The 13,478-nt window shown below is 38.7% G+C and overlaps 1 protein-coding gene across 2 annotated transcripts in view; it reads right to left on the bottom strand.

Annotated features, from left to right (window-relative positions):
- Nucleotides 1–12,979, bottom strand: part of Chst9 (carbohydrate sulfotransferase 9) — a 259,739-nt gene extending 246,760 nt beyond the window's left edge. For both annotated transcript variants that reach the window (XM_021265127.2, XM_013075285.3), the window contains exon 1: nt 12,811–12,979. The gene's annotated coding sequence lies outside the window, so the exon portion shown is untranslated. The remainder of the gene's footprint in view (nt 1–12,810) is intronic.
- Nucleotides 12,980–13,478: the final 499 nt, after the last annotated feature.

The following is a 13,478-nucleotide window of genomic DNA, read 5'->3' as shown; positions in this document are numbered from 1 at the left end:
AATAAACTAAGAGTACAAATAGCTTCCAGCTAATAATTACCTACACAAATTGTTTGCATAGCTGCTCTCTTTTAATACCAAATTCTATATGGAAGTCCACCTTTTCTATTGCTGTAAATTCAAACAGCTTTCAACTTATGTTGCTCATGTTTTTAGAACTTTTTAGAAAAATAAAATAAAAATATATGAACAGTGTAATAAGATCACTAAATTCAATTCCATCCAGTTCTCTCTAGCACCGTGGGTATCATTTGTCTCACCACTGATATAAATATGAGCACCTGGAGTAGAGTGGACTGAAACGGGTATAAGTGCACAGTTATTATTACCTTTATTAGAAGATAACCAGGACCTTCTAAAAACAAGTTCATTCCCCATAACAATTTGTTACTATTTCCCCCTTATCAAAACAACAGCAAATTGAAACTGATGACTAATTTTGTATACATGTAAGTTGTAGATGAACTATAATATTTTGTAAGGAGATCCTACCATGGTGACACTGAGGAGAATACAGACTGGAAGTATGAAGAGATTAGATATTCTGTTATTTTCCAGAAATTCAACTTTCATCCTCTAACAAGTGCTGCTGTTTCAGATTTTTCAGAAATTCAAACTTCTTTCTCTTTCCATTATTTATAATAGTTGATGAAACACTATCTGGAATGTGAGGGGAAATAACTATCAATATTCTTATCTTTGATTGATTATACTGTGTTAAGATATGTTATATTGCATGTTGTGGTACAAGGTCATCGGGAAGTTCTATTTTTTTATATAATGGATCAAAGAGTACCACCGCACTTGCTCTGGTTATATGAAGATACATATCCTAAGGAACCCTAAATGGTATTCTAGTATTCCATGAGGGACCTGGATAGGATCATCATATCATATGTTTTTCAGAGTAGGAGGTAGATTTTAAATAATTATTTTGAAGTTGAGATATTTCTGAAGAAATATTTTTATTTACAGATTTTGTAAACAGTTTGCTTAACATCACTTACTTTATGCCTCATATAAAACTGGTCCTCAGTAAATATTTGTGGATTAAATGGAGTTGTTTACTGATATTTTAAATTTTGTGTTATTGAGGCTCCTGACAATACATGACTGAGAATCGTATGGATCCTAAATATCACTGGGGTTCTGGCCAGATCTATTTTTGCTAGATTATAAATATTTTAGTAAAAGCCATAAGTAACCTTACATTTTGTTTTATAGGCAAACAATAATGTTTAGGAAAGATTGGCAGAAGAAAAAGACATTCTTACACATGTCTAATTTACTTTTAAAATTTCTCCTATTGAAAAGTTCTCATATATACCTCCAAAATGGAAAAAAAAGAGTATTTTATTTACTATTTACTGATATTACTGTTTTCAGTTTCTTCCTATATTGCCTGAACCATAGTATTTTAAGGAAGGATTACTTTTTATTATGTGTTTAAATATAAATTATAGAATTACTGTGGAATGCTGAATAAAGATATTTAGATAGATGGAGAACATTTGTGACTTAATTAACTTTTGAACATTTGAACATGTTATCTCAGTTCCATATATAAAAATTATCTCATCATTTGGATAGTTGGCTGAGAATCATAGAATATTTCCCCAATTTTTATTTTGAAAAAAGCTAATGTACAAGATTAGTAATAATATATAAATACTATACCAGTTATATCTACATTAAACAACTACTAACATTTTTCCATATTTACTTATCTCCTTCCCATGCTTTATTTTAAATGTTTTTTGCAGGGGGGGTACTGGGGATCAAACTCAGGACCCTGCACTTGTGAGGCAGGAGGCAGAACCACTGAGCTAAATCCCCGGCTCTATTTTAAATGTTTTACTGAACCATTTGAAAGTAAGTTGCAGAGAACAGATTTCACCTCTAACTACTGTCTAGTACCTCCTCTTCGCAGACATAGTCTCTTCAATACCCCAATATGATTTCTACTCTCAAATTTAACATGAATGTGCTACTGTTATATTTTCTAAGTTCATTTCCCCAATTGTCCTAATATTATCCATTTCCTCCCCCCGCCCCCCAATGCAGAATCTAACCGAAAAGAACGCCTTGCAATAGATTACCTGCCAGGACTCCAAGTGTCCTTAAATCCTGCATAATTCTCCAAGCTTGTTTTTAAATGACACTGACATTTTGGAGGTGTCCAGGTTAGTTGTATGGATGAATACCAACTTGCATTTGTCTTATTTTCTCATGACTAGGTTCTGGTTAAACTGTTTTGACAGAATACTGCAGAAGTGAGATCGTGTCTCTCATGTATCATATCAAAAAGCACATGATTTCAGTTTGTTCCACTGTTGGTAATGTAAAGTTTAATCATTTGGTTAAGTGATTGTCGGTCAGATTTCTTCTGACAAAGGCAGCTTTTCCACTATAATTAATAAATGATCCATCATTGACACATAGAAATAATGTGAGTATACTGTCCCCTAGAACCACTCATCCAGCTGTGGGATATCTGATTATTCTTGCAATGCTGGTTGCAAAAAAGTGGTTTATAATCCCACCATTTCTTTTAACTGTCAGTTTATATTCTTCAGTGAAACAGAGCTTTTCCTCTACATACCCTATATGCACATACATATATTATGGGCTCATGGATTCTTTTTTATTCAAAGTACTTTAATCTCTTACATATATTATTAGGTTTTGTTTTTTTTTATGTTCACAAGATCCCAAATTTGGCCAGTGGGAGTCCCTTAAATCTGACTCCTCTCTCTCTGGTGTGTTCCCATCAGTTTTTGGCTAATTCCTTTGCCTAACTCTGGCATAAGATGTTCCAGGTTACTAAAGTAGTTGAAGCAAGAAAGCTTTAAATAAAAAGGAGGCCAACCCAACTCAATTTTAATACAACATTTTGTATTTAGGCACAGATTTTAGCACCGTTCCTGAAACACTGTAAGTGCTGATCAGTGTGGCAAATCTCTTCCACAACTAGTTTAGCCCTCGTTTGAAGGCTTTGTGCAAGTCTTAAACATAGACATCTTTAATTTATACCATATTTTACATTATTCTTTCAATTTTACACTTTTGTTTTAATTTTTGTTCTCCTTAACCTTTTTGTTTGTTTGTTTCAGTGCTGGGGATTGAACTCTGGACTTCCTTCTTGAGCTACTTTACAAATTTTGGGGGATAAGGTTTCCTAAGCTGCTAAGTTACCCAGGCTGGACTCAAGCTTGGAATCTTCCTGCCTCTGCTGCCCAGAGTGCTAGTATTACAGGGATGCACCAATACACCAGGCATTCTTCATCTCCTTTATCTTTAATGGGATCATATAGATCATTAACTTTCAGAGGCTATTTTTTCCTTTTCTTCAACAAGGTAAAATCTTAGGTCACTACTTAATGCTAAAATGTGTACACACAGAACAATAAACAAACCTCATAAAGCAAAGTCTTCTAAAACACTGGAAATTATTAAGCATTTATTATTTATTTTTCATCAGAATGTGAGGGTGGGTATCAATGCGTTTGCTGGTAGTATATGGATATGCGTGTGCATATGTGGCTCTAAAGAAAGAGATGTTCAATCAACATATATTCAACAAATATCGATGACACTCCCACTCTCAGATAAACACTACACTATCTGCTAAGAATACTCTATAAGGTCCATTAAAACTAAATGGGTCCTGGGCCAGGGATTTAGCTCAGTGTCACCCCACCTCCCTTGCAAGCATAAGGTCCTGAGTTTGATCCCTGGTACCAAAAAAACCAAAAACTAAATGGGTCCTTACCTTAGTAGTTAATTAAATAATTACACATGACTTTACAACTCTTCTAAATGCAATGAAGAGCATGGATGTATAAATATGTATATATTTATGCAGACAAATATGTCTATGTATGTGGAAATAAACATATGCTAAAGGCATCTGACCCAATCTAGGGGGAGGAGATGGCTCATTTGCGGAAGTGACATTTGAGTTTCTATTTTTAAAGTGTTAACTAAGAGTTAACCAGGCAATGTCTGTGTGGATGTGATGTTCACGGTCTGGAGGAATGGGAGAGAGCCTGGTGAGGTGCAGCAAAAGGAAGCCAGCTGTACAGCCAGAACAGAAGGAGGATGGGGAGCAGCAAAGGGATGAGACCGGAGGAGCCTGACCTCACTGTGCTTCTAGAGATCAAGTGAATAGTTTTAGTCTCTGCCTTGTGCTAAGCAATGATAATCTGGATTGAGTGGTGTGTGCAGCTACAGAGTGACAGTTATTGCACTTGTGTTGTGAAAAGGCTACTCTGATGCCTTAGTAGATTTGGAGGACAGCAATGCAGATCAGATATGCACAACTACTGCAGTTATCTCCACTTGATCTTAGCCAAAAGGCCGAGAAGCGATTTGCAGTTATCTCCATAAAGGACGGGGAGAACTTAGATTTGGTGATGGCACAGGCACATTCATAATATACTTCGGAGGCAAAAGTCAATGACTTTATGACTTGATAGAGAATGTCAAGGCTAAAACTCAGATTAGGCTCTGGGAATCCTGGAGATTTGTAGTGAGATGGACAGAGGTCACAAGTTTGATTTTGACACGATTCACTGGATGTTTCTTTAACACAGACAACAAAAAAAGCTAAGTATAAAAATGGTACCTTGGAGGGACTTTCAGAGCTGTGATTATGTATTTTGGAGTGTTCTGCTTTAAATAGAAGCTGATACTTTCAGGCAGTTCTTGGATAGCACTGGATGTCTGTCTGCTGGGAAAAGTCAAGGGGAGCCAAAGTCCTGAGGCACTAGATGAACAGTCTTTGGTAGCTGGAAGCTGAATGACTTGCAAATTCACTTCTATTCTACATGTTGTTATAATTCCTTGACCTGCTAAACTTCAAAACGATCTTGATAGATTTTTTAGCAAGTGGTGCATACACAGGCTCAAGTTGCAAAAGTGATCATGTAAGTAAAGGATTAACATTTAAACTATTCAACAATCAGTGCAACTTGGGTCCCAGCTACAAATAAGCAATAAAACTATAGTAGTGCATTCAGCTGAATACCAGCCCTGTCGGAATAATAAAATTTTATTCTCTAATAATAACAATTCCTAATTGAAAATAGAGTACAAATGTTAGAAAGTGATAGGGTATTTGTAGTTACTGCTTTTGGTCCAAAACTATCACTACCACTTAAGCATTTTTTAATAATTGAGAAATTGATCTTTTGAGGGTAAATACATTACCCTCATCCTAACCTCCTGTTCAAAGAATGGTGTGGAAGAAACCAAATTCATTTAAAGATGTTTCTAAAAATGTACACCTATATTTTAATTTTGAAATTTATTGTTTTAATTATATAGTCAATGCTATCATTTTATCTAAATCTTCATGGACTATATTTACTTAAAGGAAGCTGTCACAGCTTTAATTCCTTCTGTGATAAAAAAAGATAGAAATGACCGTGGAGCTAAGTGGGATTTGGGGCTTCTTGCTTCTGAAACTAATGCAAAAGTAAGTATTACATTTTTCATTCGTATTGACAGTTATCTTTTTTTGTGGTCCCAATAGAAGCTTCTGAGATTTCTTTCACCACATGAGCCTGGTACATTTTCCCTTTTCTAAACTCTGCTCTTTAGTGTTTTAGATTTCAGTTTAAGCAGTATTGAAGTTCTGCGGTAAAAGAAGGCACTGTGAGCATAGTGACTAGGACGTGTCATACCTGTTTATTCTGACAAAGGAGGCTTTCTCTTGTACAGCACAGTTAATCGTACAAAGAAGAAGGAGGGCTTGGCTTTCACAATCTTGCCTCTATTCCATATAAGAAAAGCAGAAAAAGAAAAGGCAGATATTCCAATAAAATTTCCCAGCCTCTATGGATCTTTGTGTTGCTCACATGAAAGCGGCTCCTTACTCTCCTTATCACCTCCGGAATCCCACAACCTCAATTTCATTTCCTCTCAATTCCCAGTGCACCACTATACTCGTATTGGAAATTGTTACAAAAGTAGAGCAAATAAAGCCAGGGGTCAGTCTGAGTTGAACACTGGGCCAATCAATTGACCAAGAAGCTTCCAGTAAGGATGAACAACATAGTGCAAAACAATCACAGAGCAAATTATGTTCTGTACAACTGCTTCATCCTCTTTGTGGGAAAGGCTGCCTCTCTTACTGGGCAAAGCATGGCCTTCTGTGTAGGGATCCAGTGATCCTGTTACAGAAGTTGGTTGTGCACACACACACACACACACGTGTGCGTGCGTGCACATACACACAATGACTTCACTCTCAAGGGACAATAGTTTTTTTTTAAAGAATACGATCTACAATATTCTAAAACAGACACCAAGTGGGAAGTAATATAAAATTTTTTTTACAATTTATTATGCTCAAGATGCTTGCCGTAGCCTATACTGAAATGATATTTGATAATAACACTTCATTCTCAAGACTAGGTCTTACATTATGGACTAGCAGACAGAACAGTAAACTAAGAAAATTTGACTTTCACTCTCAGGTCCCTCCTTACTTCTGAAATCCTACTTAATCCTATATTTTATGTGTATAAGCAATCGTCAAAATGTTTTAATCTCTGCAAATACTATATATTTTGTAGAGAGGAGATGTTGATGGGCCTTAGGATATTAATAGTACACAGGTTAAATACCTCCAAGACAGACAACAAATTTGTGCATATCCCTTCTCCCAACTCCTATATGGTAGCATAGACACATTTATTTTAAGAAATATAATAAAATTTTAATTCAAGTTTATTTTTGTTGGTAGATTTTGTCCTCTGCTATAAGCATATTCATGGTACTATATATTATTTGTAATTGATATCATATTGGATTAGTGCAGTTCTTTGTATGAACATATTTCAAGGGCATTAAAAATGCATCTCATTTCCTGTTTTTAGTGACTAAAATTATATACACACAAACATAATATTTCTCCACATATATATGTATATATATGTATATGTATGTGTACACATATACACACATATGTGTATATGTGTACACATACATATATAAAGCTCTCAATGCTGTTTTAGAGATGTCTATTTGAATAAAGTTAAGACTTGGGAGAATAACATGTTTACCCACATGTGTATCAGTTTGTCACCACTCACAGGTACTCAAAAAAAAAGAAGATAAATTGCTCAGGGAAATAAGGACAAGAAAAAGTGAATTTTTATAAAACTTACAGTAACAGAAGATGGACAGCATATTACCGTGAGTTTGAGGTCAGTAAAATCTGTGGTTCTGGTCCATTCGAGGTAGAAAGGACAAGTGGGTTGGTCTCACTAAAGGAAATGTAGCTGGATGAGTACCAGTCTGAAAAATAAACCCTGCTTACACAGAAGTCTTGTTTCTCTAGCCTTATGACTCTCACTAGGGCCAGTACCACCCTTGAAAACATTTTAAGAAGGGTTGAGAACGATCAGAGTTGTCAGAATTATTGGACATGGGGTGCTGTTGGCTTTTGGTGGAGGAAAGGAACCTCAGTCAGGAAGAATTTATAATATCATATGTCACCCTAAACTAAACTTGTGTATGTGGACTTGTACAATCTGGTACATAACTATAATTAAGAATTTTATAAGTATTGTATTTCCACCCAAAGCCCAGCAATTTACAATAAGGTTTCTATAGCAGACAACTGAATGATTTCATGTACTGTTTCCAAACTTGGAAATAATTCTGTATGATTATGTGGGTAAACTGTAGAGTCTCTTGAAGTGGAATTCCATTAGAAACAACATGAAAATGTTTCATAAAGTCATTTTGGAATTTTTGTGGAAGTATATTAAGTAGTGATTACTTTATTATTTGTAAGCCACACTTCCACCTTTTCTCCACTCTGATGATTTATAATTTGACTTGGCAAATTTTCCATATTAGACACAACCATTATTTTCCACCTTCGTGTTATTGTATATGAATGTCTAGTTTGCAATTATTCTAACATTACTTTAGTCCATTTCCATTGTTTCTTTTTCCTGTACTGCTTATGTGGGATGTCTTTGGAAGCTTTTACTTGTCTTGAATTCCAATTATATTTACATATACACACATCTACAATGCAAAGCCCTGATTTCTTTACTATAAGTTCCAATAGAGTCATCCCCAAACATTAGTGCAGTGAAATACATGTTATTATAAATTAGTTTTATATTGCTACTTCTTTTAAGTGCAAATGTAATTGGTAACCATATTAGTTGTGAATTACATTTTAGGACACTAACCAAGTAACACAAAATATTTCTTCTTAAAAATAGGGACATAGCCTCAGTTAGTAGAGGACTGCTCGCTGGCTTCTAGTGTCTACTCAGTGTATGACAGCAGATAGAAATCACAGCTTTCTGCATTTGTTGCTGTACCATTGCATTTCATGACCATCAGGTACTCACTGCTATTGCTATGGCCAGAATGGTTATTAGCTCATCGAACTACCCCATTCACTGCAAATTGTTACAGTGTAGCTGGATAAGGAGTGAATGGACCCACTCCCCAGTTTCTGCTCTGCCATACCAATGTGACCTTCAACAATTCACCATGATCACAGTGGGCCAGCATCATTTCCCTAACTGTAAAACAGGGAATTAGGATAAATTTCTTTTAAAGTCCTTTCCAGCTCTGTAAAACATGAATAATTTTGCTTTCAATACTTAGGCATGGACCAAATGAAACTGGGATTCCCATAATGAATGTATTAGAAAATACATCCTGTGGGTCTCAATTTTTATTTTCCAACCACACTATTTCTCTTAAAATACTGTGTAATCCAGTCTTTTAAAAATGCCATGCCCTATTAAAAAATGAAAATGTTTTCTCAAAAAAACAGAGAACTATTCATCCACTTTATGCAGTGAGTACATTTTTTATGAGAAGATTGTCTCCATTCTGAAGGGTACATCTACTTCTCTATTACCATTTTCTTCACTTCTATAAAAGTTATAGTTTTGGTATGAATTCTTGAAATAAAAATGATATTATCTGTCTTCTCATTCATATATTTCTGGCAGTTTGAACTTTCTACACTGAGATTTCCTAAATTCTAAGAGTCCACGGAAACAACAATTCAACAAAATCTATACACAACTAAACAATGACTATAAGGTGGGAATCAGCTTCTCTTTCAAGTAACTATTTCATCTACAACCAATTTTGCCCTAGAGCACCAGAAAAAAACACAATAGAAATCTGTTAAATTGGCAGTCTTACTGAACTTCAACTATTTCATCTAACCAGGTTGAGGGTAACAATAGATACTTGAGAGCTTCCCTTTGATGACATGTGTTTTTGATTTGGCATATAGGTCCAGAGATCAAATGGACCACCCTTTATATTCAAATGGCTTCTTGCTGCTCCTTGTTTTGCAAAGAACATATATCAGGTGTAGGAATGTCACATAACTCCTCGCCCAGATGCATGCTTTAGGAGAGACTGGAAAATTCAACTTGGTGAGATTTACAAATTACTATTCCTGTTTAGTTTTCAGAACTACCTCACAATAATTTTTAAAAACATATTACTAATCTTAGTTCCACGTGAAATGGGACTAAAATTCTTTAATTTTGATTAAAAGACTTTTATTTTTTTCCAGGAATTTGTCTAGTTCTCAATATATATGTATTAAATACATAAACAATGAAATCTTGATTATTTTTCTGTGAATTATAAATAATCTACTGCAAAGTCTTTGTACCAGGTTTGCTTATTTGTGTTACTGGCTTGTTTCCGGGCAAGTTGCCCATCCCTCCCACCTCCTCAGAAATTGATTTTAGTGTTTGAGGTATGTAAGCTCATTTAAAAATTAACCTAAACAAAACAAAATAATTAGGAAGGCAACTTGCCCACAATAACAATGAAAATCTTTTTTCAAATCAAACATGTAATAAATTCCAAAGACAAACACAAATGACTTTTAAAGTAACCATGATTTTAGATTATCTCTGTCTCTATTCCTCTCATTAACATGAATAATTCAGAGTGCTTACTATACATGGTGAAACGGTTTCCCCTCAATAATTCATTTTTAGTATACAGAAAATATAAGATGTAACACATTCTTATGTAAGAGCCAAAAGGTGAAATTGGACTGTAATTTTAAAGGCAACTTTACTTTCCAAACTATGCATGGCTGAAAGTTCACTGAATGAAGTTCACTGAATGAAGTTTATTCTTTTCAAAGCTATGCAGGTTGTAAGACAGGAAAATCTTAATACTTTCAAGGTGAAGTATAGGGCATTATAGAAGGTAATAAGATCTCACCTTTTCTAGGTTCTTCATATTCTTCAAGTACTTATCAATTATTTACAAAGTGTGACCATGACCACTATTGCTATCTTTCCTGAGAAATATGAAAGTCCTCAGAGGCACTGTGCCCACATTGGAATAAAATCAGTATCTCTAACATTCTGGCTGCTCTGAAGGAACAACACCTTTATTACACATTTAGTGCTGAGTGTTAAAAACATTCCATCCTTGCAGTATCAGTTAGAGAAAACAGCCTCAAATGGGAAATTATTCTTAGATGGGGGAGGGAGTGACCCAAAACTTCAAATCTCTCTGCACTTATGGCATAAAAAAAACCAGGTTGTGAATATCTCTGTGGATTACATAGTAACTCAACCTGATTCCCAAACACAAATATAAAGAGCATTGTAAAAACACACATTTCACTTATGACCTGTATAATAGCTGAAGATATCCATGTCTGCCAACACTTGTATCGTAAACAATGTGCAACTCTTAGGTTTATTTAATTTGGAGTCTGGAATATTAAGTCAGTCTTCCATTTTTAAAGTTCTTCCTAGGAAGATGTTCTACCCACGTGGAAACTACATTAACTTTTTGAAGTCAAGAGGCTGTTTGGATCACTGGTTTGAGTACCAAATGCACCCGTGTCGCCATGAAGGAAGAGCATGCGTGTCACAGGAGAAGTCTGGCACTCCACTAATTTTCAGCTTCTCTCTGGTAACAAAAAGGTGTGTGCACGAGGGAAGCAATCAGATTTCACTGTGGTATGTGGCAGCCTTCGTCAGCCAAATGTTTTAAAAACTATTTTTGATTTTTCTTTCCTTGAAAATAAAAGGAGAGGGGCTTATAAGCCAAACAGAACAATTCCAAACTTGAGCCAACATTGTATACCACCACAGCTTTCAGGGTGTTCATGGAAATGGATGAAATGAGTAAGTATATTTTGATACCTGTGAAAATCAAACACTGCATTTTAAGTGAGTGGGAGAGAACAGATGGCTGGTAATGATTTAAAACATTTGTGGTTTTGGACTGTCACCAAGCCTCTGTATTACAAAATATGGTGTTTCGTTAGTACACACCAACATCTATATACGCAAGGTGCCCATTTTCTGGAGGACGGTACCTTAATAAAGGAGAAAAACCTAAACGAGGTAAGAATAAATTTCTTCTTGATTTCTCAACGCAGTCCATATGTGCTCTTTCTTATTAACTATATTCAATCAAAATGTTCCTATTTGATGAGAGGATTTTAATTTTTCCTCCATTTGTAGTCAGCTATAAGTGCCCAGGTACTGTGGTTTGCTTGAATGCACTGGGTAGAACTCCAATTTTGTTCTGTGTACCTGATTCAATTTGATTGTAGCTCTTAAAAAGCCTTTTGAGTAATAATAAAATCTGGTAGTCAGGGAATTCTTGAAGGTGGAAGACAATAACATTCTCCTTATCCCCGTTTGCTAGATGGGCATATGGTGCCATGGACTGGGCAGGTGGTAGCCACTGACTCAGGGAGACAGATAAATATTAATTACGGCCACACAGTGTTTTCCTGAGCATGCGTGCCTCTCAAAGAAATCCGTATCTTTTAAACTGGGAGGAACAGGGACAACACAAAGTTGTACAGAGACAGAATAATGTAATGTTTGGGGTGAAAGTGAAGAAAATAAACCTAGGTTAATCTGACTTTTAATTACCAGAAAACTTGCCAAAAAGGAGTTCTGTTAAACATCCACAGTGCTTTGATTTGGATCTGATAACACAAGGGGGGAAAAGTCACAGCAACCCACTGTATTATTTGCATGCCATTCCTTTCCCAACCCTGGGAACCATTCCTGCGTTTTGCTTTTGGAAAAGGTGGACCGGCGGGGGCAGTAAGGAGGGGAGGGAAGAGGGGCTGCAGCTCTGGACTCCGCACCTGTGAACTTAGTTGGAAACAACTCCTGTCAGGCATCAAACATCACACCTTTTAGCCTTCCAACAGAAGCCTGCTGGCAGGCGGGCTGTTCACACCGGGCAGAAGGTGAGCGGTAGTCCTGTGAGTATCGGCGGCGGCAGGGACAAAACCGCAGCCCCCCCCCCCCCCACCAGGCGGCCCTCTCGACCCCTCCTCCCGGGCCGCCCGGAACTCGGGGCTCCGAGCCAACGCCCCTCCCACCCGCCCGCAGCCTCAGCCAGGTCGCTCGGAGTTTGGGGAGGACCCGGGGGAACCCCGGGCGCAGATGCTCATCCTTCTGGAGGAGCGCAGCAGCCGGCGCGGAAACTCCAGACTGTTCTTTCTGGGGTCCCCTTCCCATCCTCCGTGCGCCCCACGCGGGCGCCGGCGCGAGGATCCCGGAGCCCAGTGTTCCCGGCCGGGGTCAAGTGCCCCGCGTGCGCCCTGCGTCTCCCGCCGCTCCCGCAGGCCCACAGGTCCCGGCCAGAGATGGACGTGTGCGGGACGCAGGGGCGCATAGGGCTGGGAGCGAGGCACCTGGGAAGGTGAGGCTGCACCCCCCGCCCCCCCGGAGCCCGCTCCCCCCAGTGCACGGCGGCACCCAGCAATCTCAGCCCCCCAGCCTCTACCCCAAAGGCACCGACCTTACGGGCAGCGGCTGCTGCCTCGGCGCCGGCAGGTGCTGCTGTGGCAGGCGCGGACTCCGGGGTAAACTTCCCCGCGCTCCAGGCGAACTCCGGGGACCCCGCGCCGCGGGCCGCTCGCTGGCCGGCAGCAGGAGCGCGCAATCCGTTCGCCCTCGCCGTCCCGCCCGGCGCCGCCTCCGCCAGCCGCGCCCCGCCGGCCCGCAGCTCCGCCCCCCTCTCTACCTCCCGGCCGCCCGCGGCCCGCCCGGCCTCCCCTGCCTAGGCCTTCGTCGCCCGGTGGGGACTCGCCCCCCCTCCTTGCCCTGGGTGCAGAGTGCGTCCCGTGGCCCGAGGAAGGGGCTGCCTTCTGCTCTTTCCTAAAGCACCTACTGCCTTCCCTGCCTTCCCTCAAGTTCCTTGCCTGGTGGGATACACAGTCCGGAAGAACAAGTCAGTAGGTTAGCAGGTTATAGCAAAACACTCCAAAGTCAGTTTCCTTTGCTTTCCACATGGGAGCTGTGTTAGTTTGTCTTAATACTTTCTTGTGACAGATTGGCCAAGTGCTTGTTGTGAAATAGGGGAGAAGTGGGGTGAGTTCAGCATCAGGTTTGCTTAAGGGAAGGGATTGCTAAAAGCAGTCCTTTATAAAATATTTGACATCAAGTGGATCTCAGGCCGTGCATTTC

The sequence above is a fragment of the Heterocephalus glaber genome, unplaced genomic scaffold, assembly GCF_053883595.1.
Source record: "Heterocephalus glaber isolate CG9 unplaced genomic scaffold, H.glaber_assembly_v1.0 deba00000331, whole genome shotgun sequence".
NCBI lineage: Eukaryota > Metazoa > Chordata > Mammalia > Rodentia > Bathyergidae > Heterocephalus > Heterocephalus glaber.
Note: the sequence above shows the minus strand (reverse complement) of the source record. Positions and strands in the feature narration are given on the sequence as shown.